The 16548-nt window shown below is 44.3% G+C and overlaps 1 protein-coding gene across 1 annotated transcript in view; it reads right to left on the reverse strand.

The window, feature by feature from the left end:
- RCL1 (RNA terminal phosphate cyclase like 1) overlaps nucleotides 1-15521 on the reverse strand; it is a 97709-nt gene extending 82188 nt beyond the window's left edge. The window contains exon 1 of the mRNA XM_021694342.1: nucleotides 15493-15521. The gene's annotated coding sequence lies outside the window, so the exon portion shown is untranslated. The remainder of the gene's footprint in view (nucleotides 1-15492) is intronic.
- Between the last annotated feature and the right edge of the window lie 1027 nt (nucleotides 15522-16548).

Raw genomic sequence — 16548 nt, forward strand, 5'->3', positions numbered from 1 at the left:
CCCGAAATCATGACCTGAGCCAAAGTCAGACACTTAACTGATTGAGCCACCCAGGCGCCCCTTGGGGAATCTTTCAAATGGAGACTCCTATAGGCTTTGCCTTGCAACAATTCTGAGTTGGTGGGTCTAAGGCAGGTCCCAGGAGCCTATATTTTAAACAAACTTCCCGGGTGATTCTGAAGCAGGGAGTCCATGAATCACATTTTGAGAAAAACTAAAGATGGAGAAGTGATAGTGCAATCCACTCTTACAATGTAATCTGGTAAATGCCACAAAGTATAGACAGAGTCTGCTGGGGACACAGAGAAGGGACATCTAATCAGACCAGGGAAGAGACTGGAAAAAACTTCCCAGAAGGTAAGACTCCAGAAAAATAGAAGTTGATAAGATGAAGAGGGGGACAGAGGATCCAGACAAAGGGTGTGGCATCCACAGAGGCAAGAGGGCGTGAAACTGCACACAGGTTGTGTGGGAAGCTGGAGCCAAGCGTCGTTGAGAGTCAGAAAGGAAGGACTTGGGATACTAAAATCTAACTTTATCCTCAAAGCTCTGGGGAATGTGGAAACTGTCGAAGCAGGAGAATGATGAGGCCAGACCTGTGTTATAGGAAAGCCCCTCTGGGAGCAATGCCTAAGGGTGCAGGACTAAAGGAGGGGACGCACCGGGCAAGAAGTGGTGGGTCTCTGCGTGGAGGGTCTGGCATGGGGCCAGGAGGAGGAAGCAGACACAGGAAGAGCTAAGGGTGTCCAAACAGTAGAACCTAAGGACCAATACACTGGGCGGGGGGCAAGTAAGAAGACCTAAGGATGATGCCAAGGGTTTGGCTTGGAAGACCAGATGGCATCATTTCCAAAGACAAAGTACACAGAGCCAGAGACAGGGTTGGGGAGGGTCGGAAAGAATAGGAGAGACACAAAAGGGAGGGAGGACACGAATAGTGTTCCTTTATAGTGTAATTATCCCTGCCCTCCTCTGCCACTTACTGTGTGATCTTAATTCCTCCCTAACCCCACTGTGCTTTGGCTGTGTTTCATCTGTAAGATAGGTACCATAATAGTATCTACCTCATAGGGTTGTTGTGATGGTTAAATGTATTAACACATGCAAGGTATTTAACAGAAGTGCCTAGCACATAGTAAGACTCAACTGATGTTATTATTTATTGTCAGATTACTAACTAATTGGGGTACATTGAGCCATTGCTCCCAATGCTGCACTCTGCTTTAGAACTGTATACCCAGGGGCGCCTGGGTGGCTCAGTCGGTTAAGCCTCGGACTCTTGATTTTGGCTCAGGAGTCGTGAGATTGAGCCCTACGTTGGGCTCCGCACTGAGTGTGGAGCCTGGTTAAGATTCTCTCTCTCCCTCTGCCCCTCATCCCCAGCACTCTCTCTGTCTGTCTCTCTCTCAAAAAATTAAAAAAAAAAAAGTTTAGAATTGTACATCCATGTCCTTTGCTAAATGACTTCGCAGCACCTCCCCCTAGCACGGAGTGCGTTCCCCTATTCGGCATCCATGCCTGCTCTGGCCAATGCAGCGTGAGTACCACTGGGACCCAAGCAGAGGCTTTAAATGTGCTCGTGAGATTTGCTTTGCTCTTTCGTGTGTATGCCATTCACCAGTGACAACCTCGGTGGTCACTGGGCCCGGAATGACGAAGACCACAGAGCAGCCCTGGGTTAGACCTGCAGCCTCAGTTTAGGGGGTTGGGGGGCAGTCAACCCACAGGCTTGTGAGCAAGAAAATCAATGTTTGCTGTGTGTCACTGAGATGCGAATGGTATTGTTACAGAGTGTTATTGTAACAACCGCGAATACACTGATGGAGGAAAACATTTTCTGGCAAATTTTTTTACACTTATTCAAAGACTCTGATGTCTCCCTACTAAGCATCTTGAACTAGCAGCATGAGCTGCCCGGGGACCCTAGATCTCTGACAGTACACCAGGCTTTCTCAGCCTTTGTTTTTGTTTTGTTTAAGATTTTATTTATTTATTTGAGAGAGAGTGCATGAGTGGGGGAGAGAGGCAGAAAGATGGGGACAAGCAGAGTCCGTGCTGAGCAGGGACCCTGACGCGGGACTCGATCCCAGGACCCTGAGATCATGACCTGAGCCGAAGGCATATGCTTAACTGACTGAGCCACCCTCAGCCTTTGTTAAGAGCAATCATCATAGAGGTTTTCCAACTTGTAGCTGCTGAGGGGTGACTTTGGGTGTCTTCCTGTCCATGAGAAGAGAGGTACTGAGCCGGAAAAGTGGCAGGTGCCCAAACCACTTCTGCTTATACCTTTCCTTCCCCTTGGCCAAGCTCAACTCATGGCCCTGACCACAGAGTGACCCAACAAAGCTAAATTTAATTATATGTTTGAAACACAAGTGGCCCCAACTTGTCCTCCAAACATCCTAAGAACAGCAGTATTCCCAAGGCCATACGCTGTGTGGAAAGGACCCACAGGAGTGGTCAGGGAGTTCTGGGGTCTTTTTCCATTCCTCAGTTGTACCTGATAACCCTGCTTAACTCTAGACAGCAGTGTGGAGAGAGCATTGAATCAGGAGTCCAAAAAAATTGCTCTGCTGCCTACTTGGCTGATATGGAGTATATCACTTAAACTGCTGCCTCTCAGTTTTCTGTCTGTAAAATGGGGATGATAGGACCTGCCCTCCAACCCTTCCCTAGCTGTTGTAAGGATAAAATGGAAAAGTGCTCTCAAAACCGTAAAGTGAGTGGTGCCTGGCTGGTTCAGCTGGTAGAGCGTGAGACTCTTGAGCTCGCGGTCATGACTTCCAGCCCCACATTGATGGTGAAGATTACTTTAAAAAATAAAATAAGGGGCGCCTGGGTGGCTCAGTTGGTTAAGCGACTGCCTTCTGCTCAGGTCATGATCCTGGAGTCCGGGGATCGAGTCCCACATCGGGCTCCCGGCTCGGCAGGGAGCCTGCTTCTCCCTCTGACCCTCCCCACTCTCATGTGCTCTCTCATTCTCTCTCTCTCAAATAAATAAATAAAATCTTAAAAAAAAACAAAAACAAAATAAAAAATAAAATAAAATAGGGGTGCCTGGACAGCGCATTCGGTTAAGCATCAGCCTTCAGCCCAGGTCATGATCTCGGGGTCCCGGGATGGAGCCCCAGGTCGGTTACCTGCTCAGCGGGGAGTCTGCTTCTCCCTCTGCCCCTCCACCCCCCTGCGCGCTCTCTCTCAAATAAATTTTTAAAATCTTTTAAAAAGTAAAGTAAAATGTACGTATTTTTTTTTAAAAAACCTGTAAACTGAAATCCAAATGGTAAGTCCTATCACCTGGAGCTTCACGGGGGGCTGGGGGGGAGAAGGAAGAATACACAGGAACAGCACCTCCTTCTGTGCGTCTCAGTAACTACAGCACAACGAGGCGCAGCCTCATGCCCCGGAAGGAGTCTGAGGCTCGGGCATCCCCCGGTTTTCTCCTACTTGAGGTTCCCTCCATCCGTTGCTTTAAGACTTTCCTCCCGGTTTAACCTGTACCACTCACTCTCCCTTCCCCCGCTTTGACCTCAGTCCGGGCACAGGATCGTCACAGCCGAATCCTCCACCTGAGCAGCGATCATTTCTTACCCGCAGCCGGGCTCCGTGCCGCACGGTGAGCCTTTCCCGGAGGGAACTCGTGACGGCTGTAGGACGCATTAGGTTCTAGCAGAGTTCATCTTTTCCCGTGTGGCTTTTTTTTTTTTTTTGCTCATCAGTTAGTGCTTGCTGAGAAATCAACATGCCTCGCCTGCTCACCCACATATTCTGTGCTGTTCTCCAGACAGTGAATTAATTACAAGCCCAGGGCAAAACTGCAAAGACTGCTTGTCTTGTCTTTCCTTTCTGTACAGGGTTTGTTTTGTTTTTGTTTTAAGCACCAAGAGCCTAGGACCAGGTTGTTCTGGAAACCCTTCCCAGGACACGCAACTCCTCACGGGGCTCCAAGGCACCGCGGTTTTATTTACTGGGACTAATTTGAGTAATTAATTAATTTATTTTATTTTATTTTTTTATTTTGCGAGAGAGAGAATGAGAGACAGAGAGTATGAGAGGGGAAGGGTCAGAGGGAGAAGCAGACCCCCCGCTGAGCAGGGAAGCCCGATGCGGGACTCGATCCCGGGACTCCAGGATCATGACCTGAGCCAAAGGCAGTCGCTTAACCAACTGAGCCACCCAGGCGCCCTTGAGTAATTAATTTTTTAAAAGTTATTTGCTACATGATGGTAATGTGCTAACATGTTCGTTAGCAGTCTGTGGAATCTTGAGGCAAAGGTCGGGGGTTGGGGGAGATAAAAAGAAAGAGAACTTCAATTTCAAATAAAAAGAGTTGCCCGAAGAGATTATTTGTGGACCGAGACTGACATTTACAAAACGATGGAGGGCGCCCACATCGGGAAGAGCCTCACCGCCTGCTCTGAGACTGGGCCATCACCCTTTACCGGGAGGAGAGTAAGGCTCAGCAAGGTTAGGAATTCGCTCAGGTCTGTAGAACCACGCCTAGGACTCAGCTCTTCGACTCTGCACCTCGTTCTGCTCTAGGGAATATCCCATGAGGCAGAGGTTGCAAATACTGACAGAAAAGAGAGATTGATATTTAAAAGAATTGGCCACAGATTTTAATTTTCCTTTGTTTTATGGCTATTATTATAGTATTAGTATTAGTATTATTTACTTGATTTGTTGTGCAGCAATCTTTAAGATCCTCGTCTCCTGCTCACTAGAAGGAAGACTCCGTGAGCGGAGGAGCTTTGCTGTGTTCACTGCTATATTCCTAAAACCAGGCCCGACCTTCTGTAAATACTAATTGAAACCAAAAAAAAAAAATGAATCAATCAATATGAATAATAAAAACGCGATGTTATCAATTATACCTCAATAAAGCTGAAAAAAACAGGCTGAGAAAAATCCACTGTCATTTTTTTAAGTGATGTTATGTGAAATTGGATTTATTTTTATTTAAGATTTTATTTATCAGAGAGAGAGAGCGAGCACAAGCAGGGGGAGCGGCAGGCAGAGGGAGAAACTGACTCTTTGCTGAGCAGGGAGCCGGATGCGGGACTTGATGCCAGGACCCCGAGATCATGACCTGAGCTGAAGGCAAACGCTTAACCGACTGAGCCACCCAGGCGACCCTGGATTTGTTTTATTCTTAATATGAGATTTGGGGGGATAAAAATTATATAGGTTCATTACATTTTTTTCAAATGAAACAGAAAAGTGAAAAAAAAAATTAACACATGACACCCATTAAGACGGCAACACACAGAAAAGAGGCCACGTGAGGACAGAGTAAGAAAGTGGCCATGTGGGCACCTGGGTGACTCAGGTCATGATCTCCAAGGGTCCCGTGATGGACGCCCACCATCCGCTCAGCAGGGAGTCTGCTTCTGCCTCCCCCTCTGCCCTCCCCCCATGCTCTCTCTCTCTCAAATAAATAAATAAAATCTTAAAAAAAAAAAAAAAAGCACCATGTGCAAGCCCAGAAGAGAGCTCTCACCAGACACTGATCCCGATGACACCTTGATCTTGGACTTCTGGCCTCCAGAGCTGGCAGAAAATAAAAATTGAAGCCGCTCAAATTATGGCATTTTGTTATGGCAACTGGAACAGACCAACACAGGATATATGTCTACATTTCTCTTGAGTAAATACCTAGGAGAGATTGCTTGGTTTTATGGTAGACATGCATTTAACTTTACAAGAAATTGCCAAACTGTTTTCCAGAATAGCTGTATCATTTTGTGTTGTCATCAGCAATGTATGAGAAATGTAGCCTTACATCCTTGTCAATATTTGTTGTTACCTGGCGGGCTTTTTTTTTTTTAATTTATTTTTATTTTTTAAGATTTTTTTTTCAAAAGGGAATTTGAATTTTGTTTTGTTTTGTTTTAAAGATTTTGTTTATTTATTTGACAGAGAGAGACACAGCGAGAGGCGGAACACAAGCAGGGAGAGTGGGAGAGGGAGAAGCAGGCTTCCCACGGAGCAGGGAGCCCAATGCAGGGCTTGATCCCAGGACCCTGGGATCATGACCTGAGCGGAAGGCAGACACTTAACTGACTGACCCACCCAGGCACCCCAATATTGAGTGTTTTATGCATAAACACGGTATGTCTAACCATTTTTTAGGTCTCTATAATTTTTCTTGGAAATATTTTGTAGTTTTCAGTATTCAGTCTTCGCACTCAATTTGTTAGAATTACCCCTAAATATTTTTTTATTTTAATATTACCACAAAGGGCATTTTAAAAACTGTTTATTTGTAATTATCTGTTGCCAGTGCATAGAAATCCCATCGTTTCTCTGTGTTTGATCCTGAATCTTGCACCTGGAACTCATTAATTCTAATAGCTTTCTTGTAGATTTCCTTAGAATTTTCTACATACATGCTCATTTTTTTAAAAGACTATTTATTTATTTATTTATTTGAGAGAGAGAGAGCACGAGCAGGGGGAGCGGCAGAGGGATAAGCAAGCTTCTCTGGACTCGATCCCAGGACCCTGAGCCGGAGGCAGATGCTTAACCAACTGAGCCACCCAGGCGCCCCCTAAATGTTCTCATTTTAACACTTCCCCACATGTCTACATGCATAGGTATTACATTAATGTCTTAGAGATGTATCACCCCAATAGATCATATTTTATTGTTTAATCAATAAATTAATTTTTGTTTATATCTTGGAAAACATTTAGCATCAGTATAAAAAGCCTTCCTCAGGGCACCTGGGTGGCTCAGTCGGTTGAGCATCCAACTCTTGGTTTTGGCTCAGGTCATGATCTCAGGGTCATGAGATAGGCTCTGAGCTCAGCACGGAGTCTGCTTGAGATTCTTTCCCTTTTCCTCTCCCTCCCTCTCTGCCCCCCCTCCCCGACTCTCTCTCTCAAAATAGATAGATAAATAAATAAATAAATAAAATCTTTTTTTTTTAAGTTTTATTAATCTATTTAACACAGAGAGAGAGAGCACAAGCAGGGGGACTGGGAGAGGGAGAAGCAGGCTCCCCGCTGAGTAGGGAGTCCATGTGGGGCTCGATCCCAGGACCCTGGGATCATGACCAGAGCCGAAGGTAGACACTTAACTGACTGAGCCACCCAGGCACCCCTAAATAAATAAAATCTTTAAAAAAAAAATCCTTCCTCTTTCTGTTTTTGTGCTCCCTCCTGAATGCCATTACATAGCATTTCATTATATGGATATAATAAAAAAAAATAACAAAAAGACAAATACATAAGGTTACTCAAGGTAACCAATGTTACTATTTGTAATACCAAGAGCCTGGAAACAACCCAATGTCCATCCATAACAGAATGATTTCATAAACTAGGACCCATTCAGGTTATATTTTAACTCATAGCACTTGAGTTGACCAGTGCTTCCCACTTTAAAGGGTTTTTTAAGGGTTTTTTTGTTTGTTTGGGGTTTTCTTCTTTAATCAGGAAGGCAACTTTCTCTTCTTCTTTTCTTCTTCTTTCTTCTTTCTTTCTTCTTCTTCTCCTCCTCCTCCTCCCCCTCCTTCTCCTCCTCCTCTCCCTCCTTCTTCTTGTTCTTCTCCTTCTCCTCCTTCTCCTCCTCCTCCTCCTTCTTCTTCATCTTTTGACCCCTTTCCTCTCATTTCTCCCACTCTCCATCCCTGCCTCTGGCAACCACCACCAATCTGTTCTCTGTATCCATGAGCCTGGCTTTTTGTTGCTGTTGTTTGAAATTCCACATAGAAGAGAGATCATACGGTATTTGATTTCACTTAGCATAATGCCCTCAAGGTCCATCTGTGCTGTAGCAAATGGCAAGAATTCATTCTTTTTATGGCTGAATAACATTCCATTGCATATACCACAATTTCTTTATCCATTTGTCCATCTGTGGATGCTTAGGTGGTTTCTACATCCTGGCTACTGTAACTAATACTGCAATGAATATGAGCGTATAACTTTTAAAATTTAGTGTTTTTGTTTTCTTCTGACAAAAACCCAAATGTGGAGTTGCTAGATCATATGGTAGTTCTAGTTTTAATATTGTGAGAAACCTCCATAGTGCAGTGTTTTTCATAGTGGGTGCATTGACATTCCCACCAATGGGGCACAAGGGTTCTCTTTTCTACACCTCCTTGCCAATGTTTGTTATTTCTGGTCTTTCGCCAGCATCTTATAGCCATTCTGACAGGTGCGAGATATCTCATTGTGGTTTTGATTTGCATTCCCCTGATGATTAATGCTGTTGAGCGTCTTTTCATGTACCTACCTGTTGGCCATCTGTAGGTCTTTGGGAAAATGAAATTCCATTGTATGAATATACTTCATTTTATTTATCCATTCATCTGGTGAAGGAGGTTTGAGTTGTTTCTACCTTCTGGCTATTATGAACAATGTTGCCATAAACACTCATGTACAAGTTTTTGCAGACATAAGCTTTCAGTTCCCTTAATTATATACCTAGGAGTGGAACTGGGTCATATGGTAACTGGATGTTTAATTGAGAAATTGCCAGATTGTTTTCTGAAATTACTGCATCATTTTATACTTCCACCAGCAGTGCATGAGAATTCCCGTTTCTCCACATCTTCACCAACACCTGCTGTGATCTGACTTTATTTTAACCTCTTCCTTACTTTTCTTTTTATTTTATTTTATTTTATTTTAAAGATTTTATTTATTTATTTGACAGAGAGAGAGAGGGAACACAAGCAGGGGGAGTGGGAGAGGGAGAAGCAGGCTTCCCGCTGAGCAGGGAGCCCGATGTGGGGCTCGATCCCAGGACCCTGGGACCATGACCTGAGCCAAAGACAGACGCTTAACAACTGAGCCACCCAGGCGCCCCACCTCCTTACTTTTCAATTTTTCTTTTTCCCTACCTCCTTCACTTGCTTCCCTATTTCCTCTCCTCCCTTGCACAAATCATCAGAATTTCTAATATTACTGAGACCTTAAAATAGTTCCACCAAGGAGCCCTTTCCCCTGCGTTTTCTTAGATCCTAAACTCCTCTTCAGTTAAAATCGCTATTGATCTCTAAACCCACATTCCTACTATGCCCATCTTTGAATTTCTAATCCTTAGCAGCCAAGCCCCCATCTAAATGGCATTGTACTCCATCAATGTTTCTAAGGATCTCAGGGCTTGAAAAGATCCTTAAATTTCCTAATCTAGGGGCGCCTGGGTGGCTCAGTCGTTAAGCGTCTGCCTTTGGCTCAGGTTATGATCCCAGGGCGTCTGCCTTCAGCTCAGGTCATGATCCCAGGGTCCTGGGATCAAGCCCCGAATTGGGCTCCTTGCTCAGCGAGAAGCCTGCTTCTTCCTCTCCCACTCCCCCTGCTTAAGTTCCTTCTCTCGCTGTGTCTCTGTCAAATAAATAAATAAAATCTTAAAAAAAAAAAGTTTCGGGGCTCCTGGGTGGCTCAGTCGGTTAAGCGGCTGCCTTCGGCTCAGGTCGTGATCCCAGGGTCCTGGGATCGAGCCCCACATTGGGCTCCCTGCTCAGCAGAGAGCCTGCTTCTCCCTTTCCCTCTGCCTGCCACTCTACCTACTTGTGCTATCTCTCTGTCAAATAAATAAATTTTAAAAAATCTTAAAAAAAAAAAGTTTCCTAATCTAATTCATTTTGTTTAATGAAGGACAGAGGTGGAAAGAAAGACTGAATGAAAAGAAGGTGGGAAAGAAGAAAAGAGGAGGGAAGCAGAGGGAGAGGAAGAGAAGGAGCATGGAGTATACGCCTGACATTTTACATACATCACCTTATTTAAATCTCACAATGACCCCATAAGATTGGTGTTATCCTCCCCCGTTTCATAAATGAGGCTACTGAAGCTAAGAGAAGTTAATTATTTTGTTCAAGGTCCCTCAGCTTATAAGAGTCAAATTTAACTACCTACAACTCCAAATCCTGGGATCCAAGAACCTCTTGAATTTCAAGGAGGAGGATTACCCTCAAGGGTGTATGATTACCTTATCCCTTGGTCCTGGGACAGACATGCCCTGGATGGACCACAGCTTTGGAAATGAAGGGGCATTATTAGGAGAATAACACAGTATCTCATTTCTGAAAGGAGTCGGTGCTATGATGGGACTAGTTTTGTCTCAAAGGACAGGTGATGCCTCAGGTGAGGAGAACATAGGCAAGGAAATTGGCCAAGGTTATGGTATTTGTCACCTGGAAGGAATGCCAAAGTTAGATATGTGAGATAGTATGGAAAATCCCGAGCGAAAACTTCAGAACATGGGTTACCTCAGTACCAAAGGAGGCTACTCATATTTCTGCAAGCTATTTGAAGAGCAGCAGTGATTTATAAAAATAGACAGAACAAGGTCATTACACAACCAAGTTCATTTGTTTCGCTTTGCCTTTGACTTTTAGGGCTTGCTTCTGAAAACATTTTTAAAAATTATGTCTTGGGGTGCCTGGGTGGCTTGTTGGTTAAGCATCCAACTCTTGATTTTGGCTCAGGGGGGTGATCTTGGGGTTGTGAGATGGAGCCCCACATCGGGTTCCCTGCTCAGCCGGGAATCTGCTTCTCCCTCTGCCCCTCCCCCTGCTCGTGTGCTCGCTCTCTCTCAAATAAATAAACTCTTAAAAAAAAGAGAGAGAAGTCTGATCTCCTTCTCTGTCTCTCTGCCCCATTCCCTCCTCCCCCTAGAGGTAATAGGTGTTTTGTTTTGTTTTATTTTGTTTTGTTTTGTTTTAAGTAGGCTCCATGCCTAGCATGGAGCCCAATGCAGGACTTGAACTCACAACCCGGAAATCAAGACCTGAGCTGACAGGTGGTGATCTGAAGGTCATTGGTTGGAGCCTGGAGTGGGGCTCCATGCTCAGGGCAGAGTTGGCTTGAGATTCTCTCTCCCTCTCCCTCTGTCCTTCCCACTTGTACTCTCTCATTCTCTCTGAAATAAATAAATCTTAAAAAAAAAAAAAATAGAAGAAAGAAAGAAAGAGAAAAAGACCTAAGCTGACATCAAGATCTGAGGTGAGATCAAGAGTCAGATGTTTAAACAACTGAGCCACCCAGGCGCCCCTAGGGTGTGTGTTTTTTTTTTTTTTTTTTAACTTATTTGTAAGAGAGAGACAGAGAGACAGAGCGCATGCGCCCGCGCAGGAGCAGGGGGGAGGGGCAGAGGGAGAAGCAGGCTCCCGGCTGAGCAAGGAGCCCAATGTGGGACTCAATCCCAGGACCCTGGGATCATGACCAGAGCCGAAAGCAGACGCTTAATCCACTGAGCCATCCAGGCGTCCCTTCAATTGCTCTTTTAACTTTGTTTTTATCTTTCTATTTCTGTTTTTTAAAAAAGTAATCTCAATGACCAAGGTAGGACTCAAACTCATGACCCTGAGACTAAGAGTCGCATGTTGTACTGAGCCAGCCAGGCAACCCTTATCTATTCTTTAAAAAATATAAGGTATACTCATCTCCTCTTGCCCCTCTAGTTAAATGGTAATATATTACCTTCAGTTTTGCCACCTTGCTTTTTTTCACTGGAGATCATGTCATAGCAGTGTATAGAGATATTTCTTATTTGTTTTTAGAGCTGTGTAGTATTTCAGTATGTGAATGGGTCCTAGTTTATGAAATCATTCTGTTATGGATGGACATTGGGTTGTTTCCAGGCTCTTGGTATTACAAATAGTAACATTGGTTACCTTGAGTAACCTTATGTATTTGTCTTTTTGTATTTTTGTCAGTGTATTTTTTGGCTTGATTCCTAGAAGTGGGATTTCTGGATGGACAGGTAAATGTATATGCAATTTTGCTAGATATTGCCAAATTTCTCTCCCCTTGGGTTAGACCATTTTTGCATTTCCACCAGCAAAAAATAAAAGTGTTTGTTTCCTGACTACTTTGTCAACACATTTCAACACATTTTGCTGTCAACCTTTTAGATTTTTGCCAATCTGATAGTTGAGAAATAGTATCTCACTGTAGTTTTAATTTGCATTTCTTTTTTTTTTTAAGATTTTATTTATTTATTTGAGAGAGAGAATGAGAGAGAGAGAGCACATGAGAGGGGGGAGGGTCAGAGGGAGAAGCAGACCCCCTGCTGAGCAAGGAGCCTGATATGGGACTCGATCCTGGGACTCCAGGATCATGACCTGAGCCGAAGGCAGTTGCTTAACCAACTGAGCCACCCAGGTGCCCTTAATTTGCATTTCTTTTGTTACAAGTATGATTGTACATTTTTTCATATATTTAAAGGTCCTATATTTTCATTTATTTTTTTTGTGAATGTGTGTTTATATCTCTTGCCTATTTCCCACAAGGGGATGGTTTTCCTTTTCTTCTCCATCTTTTTAAGCCCTTCATATATTAGGGATATTTAGAGTGAGGGGCTGGAGGTGGCTAGTGGCAGCTTACAAGTGCTGACTGTTAAATCGTCAGGAATTCTATGACCCAGTTGATGCCATATCAGTACAGTTGAGTGCATTTCGGGAATTTAAAATCTGTTTTGGTGGGAATATTTACACCATGGTAATTGGCAAGTCCTATGAATCAGGAAGTCCTCCTTGCCCTCCAGGACACAACCATTGGACATGAATCTTCTATAAGTTGGAAATATTTTTCCCAGTTTTTAACTTGTCTTTTTGTTTTGCTTATGATGTGTTTTGCTATGCAAAAAAATTTTATTGTTGCTGTTGTTTTGGATAATGCAAATTTCAGTCTTTTCCTTAATTGCTCCTGGATTTTGAGTTCCGGAGTTTCTCCAATTCCTCCATTACTGAAGAATCTGCTCTCACTTCCTTTAGTACTTACATAGCTTTATTTCTTAAAAAAAACTTTTTAAAATCTTTGACCCATTTGGAATTCATCTTGTGTGGAGAAACAGATATGATTGTCTGGCTATCCACTTACCCCCATACTATTTATGAAGAGCGCCTTTTTCCTCCATTGATTTGAGATGCCACCCTTATCACATATTAAATTTCCAGATGCAATTGTTTTTGGATTTTTCTTTTTTTTTTTTAAGATTTTATTTATTTATTTGACAGAGAGAGAACACAAGTAGGCAGAGCGGCAGGCAGAGAGAGAGGGAGAAGCGGGCTCCCCGCTGAGCAGGGAGCCCGATATGGAACTTGATCCCAGGACCCTGGGATTATGACCTGAGCCGAAGGCAGACGCTTAACCGACTGAGCCACCCAGGCGCCCCTGTTTGGATTTTTCTACTTTATTTTATTGATCTATGTATTCAGGTCCCAGTACCTAAATCTTATTATCCAGGCCTTATAATGTTTTAATAACTGGTAGGGCTAGCCTCTCTTCATTTTCTTCTTTCTCAGGGCTTTCCCAAATATTCTTGCTTATTTAATCTTCCAAGTGAGCGTTATAATAAAATTGTCTTAACTCTAAGGCTCCTTCTTCTGTTGCTTTTGCCAAGTGTTAAAAAAAATACGGCCTTGTATTTTCTGACTTGTGACTCCTCTGGCCTGTACCCCCACTTTAGTGGGGATCTTCTCTTTCTTTTCCCCCGATGTCCTTGTTCTGGGTAATTTGAATTCTTTTTTTTTTTTTTTTAAAGATTTTATTTATTTATTTGACAGAGAAAGACACAACGAGAGAGGGAACACAAACGGGGAGTGGGAGAGGGAGAAGCAGACTCCCTGCCGAGCAGGGAGCCCGATGCGGGACTCGATCCCGGGACTCCAGGATCATGACCTGAGCTGAAGGCAGTCGCTTAACCAACTGAGCCACCCAGGCGCCCTGGGTAATTTGAATTCTACTCCCAGGCGTTTCCTCGCAGAGAAAGCATTTTGTAAACCTCATCTAGCACTTCTGGAAATCACTAATTCTGATGCTGAATAGCTATGGGATTTGGAACAAAACCATTTCCAGATTTTTTCAGCTATATACTGTAAATTAAAAAATATTCTATTTCATAGGGGTTTTGTTTTGTACAATTAGAAGTCATTTTCAGTCCGTTCTCCGTCGTACCTATCAGCGGAATTGGACTCCTGTAAGCACTCCCTCCGTGAAACCATTTGGCTGACCCCTCTGCTCCTCACACTCCTTCAGTGTTTCCTCCTCAGCCTCCAAATGGTGGAGCGCCCCAGAACTCAGATTTCAGACCTCTTCTCTCATCTAAACCCACTCCCTTAGTGAGTTTATACTATCTTGAGAATTTAACTGAGGACTTCCAAATTCTGTATCTCCAGCCTGGACCTGCACCACGTCCTCAAAATGTGTACCTCTACCTCTAATCGCTTCCTTATCAACTCCCAATGGATGTCTCCAAGGCGTCTCCAATTTAACTTATCCCAAAACAATTCTGATATTCTCGCCCCAGACCAGTTTCCCTTACAGTCGTCCCAAGCTCAGTTAATGCCAATTCTATTCTCGTAGCTGAGGGGAAAAACTTTCTGTCCACTCTCGAATCCACCTACCCCCGGGTTCACTCATGTGACCACAGGGAACAGCTCGGCTGGACGGGCTGGAGTGACAGGGCCAGGCGGTCTCTCTCCACACTGGTCTATCTCGGGCTTCTTCAGGCCTGGCTTCGGCAGGATTCCTAGAGGGCAAGTCCCAGCATACAAGCCCTTCTTAAATCTCTTCCCGACTTACAGCTTCTGATGTAGCAGTATGAGCTCCATGTCTTTGCCACTGGAGCCAGGGAACTGGCCCCCCGGATGCCTATGTATGGTGAAATGACTGTGCCAGGTCCAGCTGCCAGGAGATTTCCCAGTGTGGCAGTTACTTACTCATTTGTAATCAACACACTTTAGCAAAGCTGCAGTTAGTTGGCAGCTTTGCGGGGCCTATTGATGTGACCACAACACTCAGCTTTTCCTCCCCAATGACAGGATAATTCCTCAGCTCTTTTGTCTAAACGCTTTTTTTTCTAAGGCAAATTCCCCCAGGATTTTCTTTCGGGGCTCTTTTGCAGCTAAAAGCTCACGTGTCCCCAGCTTTGGGGAATAGACGCCTTTGCTCTACACTTTCAGGTTTCCTAGTGTTTCATAACTTGTACCTGCCCAGACTTTTCCCGTCTTTTGTTAGTTCTGTTTCGTAAATTTTCCAATCCTTTCATGCATGTTCTTTTTCTTTACATAATCCCTTCCTTTGATTTCCTTGGGTTATTTTCATGTCCTTTTTCTAACCACAGGAACTGAATGTTTAATTCATTTGTTTTCATTCTTTCTTAATCATATTACAAGCCATTAAATTTCTTTTTTTTTTTTTAATAGATACTGACTTATTTGAGAGAGAGAGAGCACGCAAGTGAGCACGAGGGGGCAGGGAGCAGACTCCCTGCTGAGCAGGGAGCCCAACTTGGGACTTGATCTCAGGACCCTGAGATCATGACCTGAGCCCAAGGCAGATGCTCAACCGACTGAGCCACCCAGGCGACCCCAAGCTATTGAACTATTAAATAAGTACACCACCTTCTACCCATTAAATCCCCCCATCCTGTCACCCAGCTCAGATACTCACCCTGTAGCTAGCATTGTACTTTACACACATTATATTTACAACCCATACTAATCTTCCATGCCCATTTCACAGATGAAATACGTACTCAGATGTCTGTCTTGGGGCGCCCGGCTGCCTCAGTCAAAAGAGCATGTGAGTCTTGATCTCAGGGTCGTGAGTTCAAGCCCCACGTTGGGTGTAGAGATTACTAAAAATAATAATAATAATAATAATAATAATAAATTTTTAAAAATGTCTGCGTTGTGGTTCTATTCCTGGGACATTTGACCATTCAGTTTTAAGGCTTCCTCCTAGGCTGTGCCGGTCTCCCTCTATCTCCCAATTCAATGCTCATAGCAAATGCCATTTCTTCAAAGTAAAGGTTCGTCAAGCACTGACCACCTGATCTAAAACAGCCTCCCTCCACACTTTCACACATGCTATTTTATTCTGTTTATAGCACTACCTCAAATTATCTTGTTCATTTATTTGTTTCCTTGCGATGGTCTGCGTCCACCACTGAACTTTAAACTTCAGGGAACAGACATTTTTGTCTTGTTCCACGCCGCGTTCCTGAGGCTCCTCAGAGTCGCGGGCGCGCACTGAGCGTTAGTAAATATTTATGGCATCAGTGCGCTGCCGAAAGCAAACAATGCAGCGTGTGCAGGAGCCAGCGCTTCTGGACTCGGCCGGAGTAAAAGCAACAGCTACGGGGCCCCTGGGTGGCTCAGTCGTTAAGCATCTGCCTTCAGCTCAGGTCATGGTCCCAGGGTCCTGGCATCGAGCCCCGCATCGGGCTCCCTGCTCAGCGGGAAGCCTGCTTCGCTCTCTCCCACTCCCCCTGCTTGTGTTCCCTCTCTCGCTGTCTCTCTCTCTGTCGAAAAAACAATGTCTTTAAAAAAAAAAAAAAAAAGCAACAGCTACTTCAGAATCCGAACGTGTGATCGTGGGAGGTGGGAGGCACCCCCGCATCGATGTGACTTAGGGCAGCTCACTGCATTTCAGCTGGGTGTCCCCTCCTGTGACAAGAGGAGCAAATGATCATAGGCACCCACTGTGATAACACACAAATACAAACGTACCTCACAAACCGGCGTGAAAAAGCAAGAGAGGAGGAGGAGCGGTGGCCCAGCAGCACAGGGGAGGAGGGGACAGTCTGGGG

Source organism: Neomonachus schauinslandi, chromosome 13 (genome assembly GCF_002201575.2).
Source record: "Neomonachus schauinslandi chromosome 13, ASM220157v2, whole genome shotgun sequence".
In the NCBI taxonomy this organism is placed as follows: Eukaryota; Metazoa; Chordata; class Mammalia; order Carnivora; family Phocidae; genus Neomonachus; species Neomonachus schauinslandi.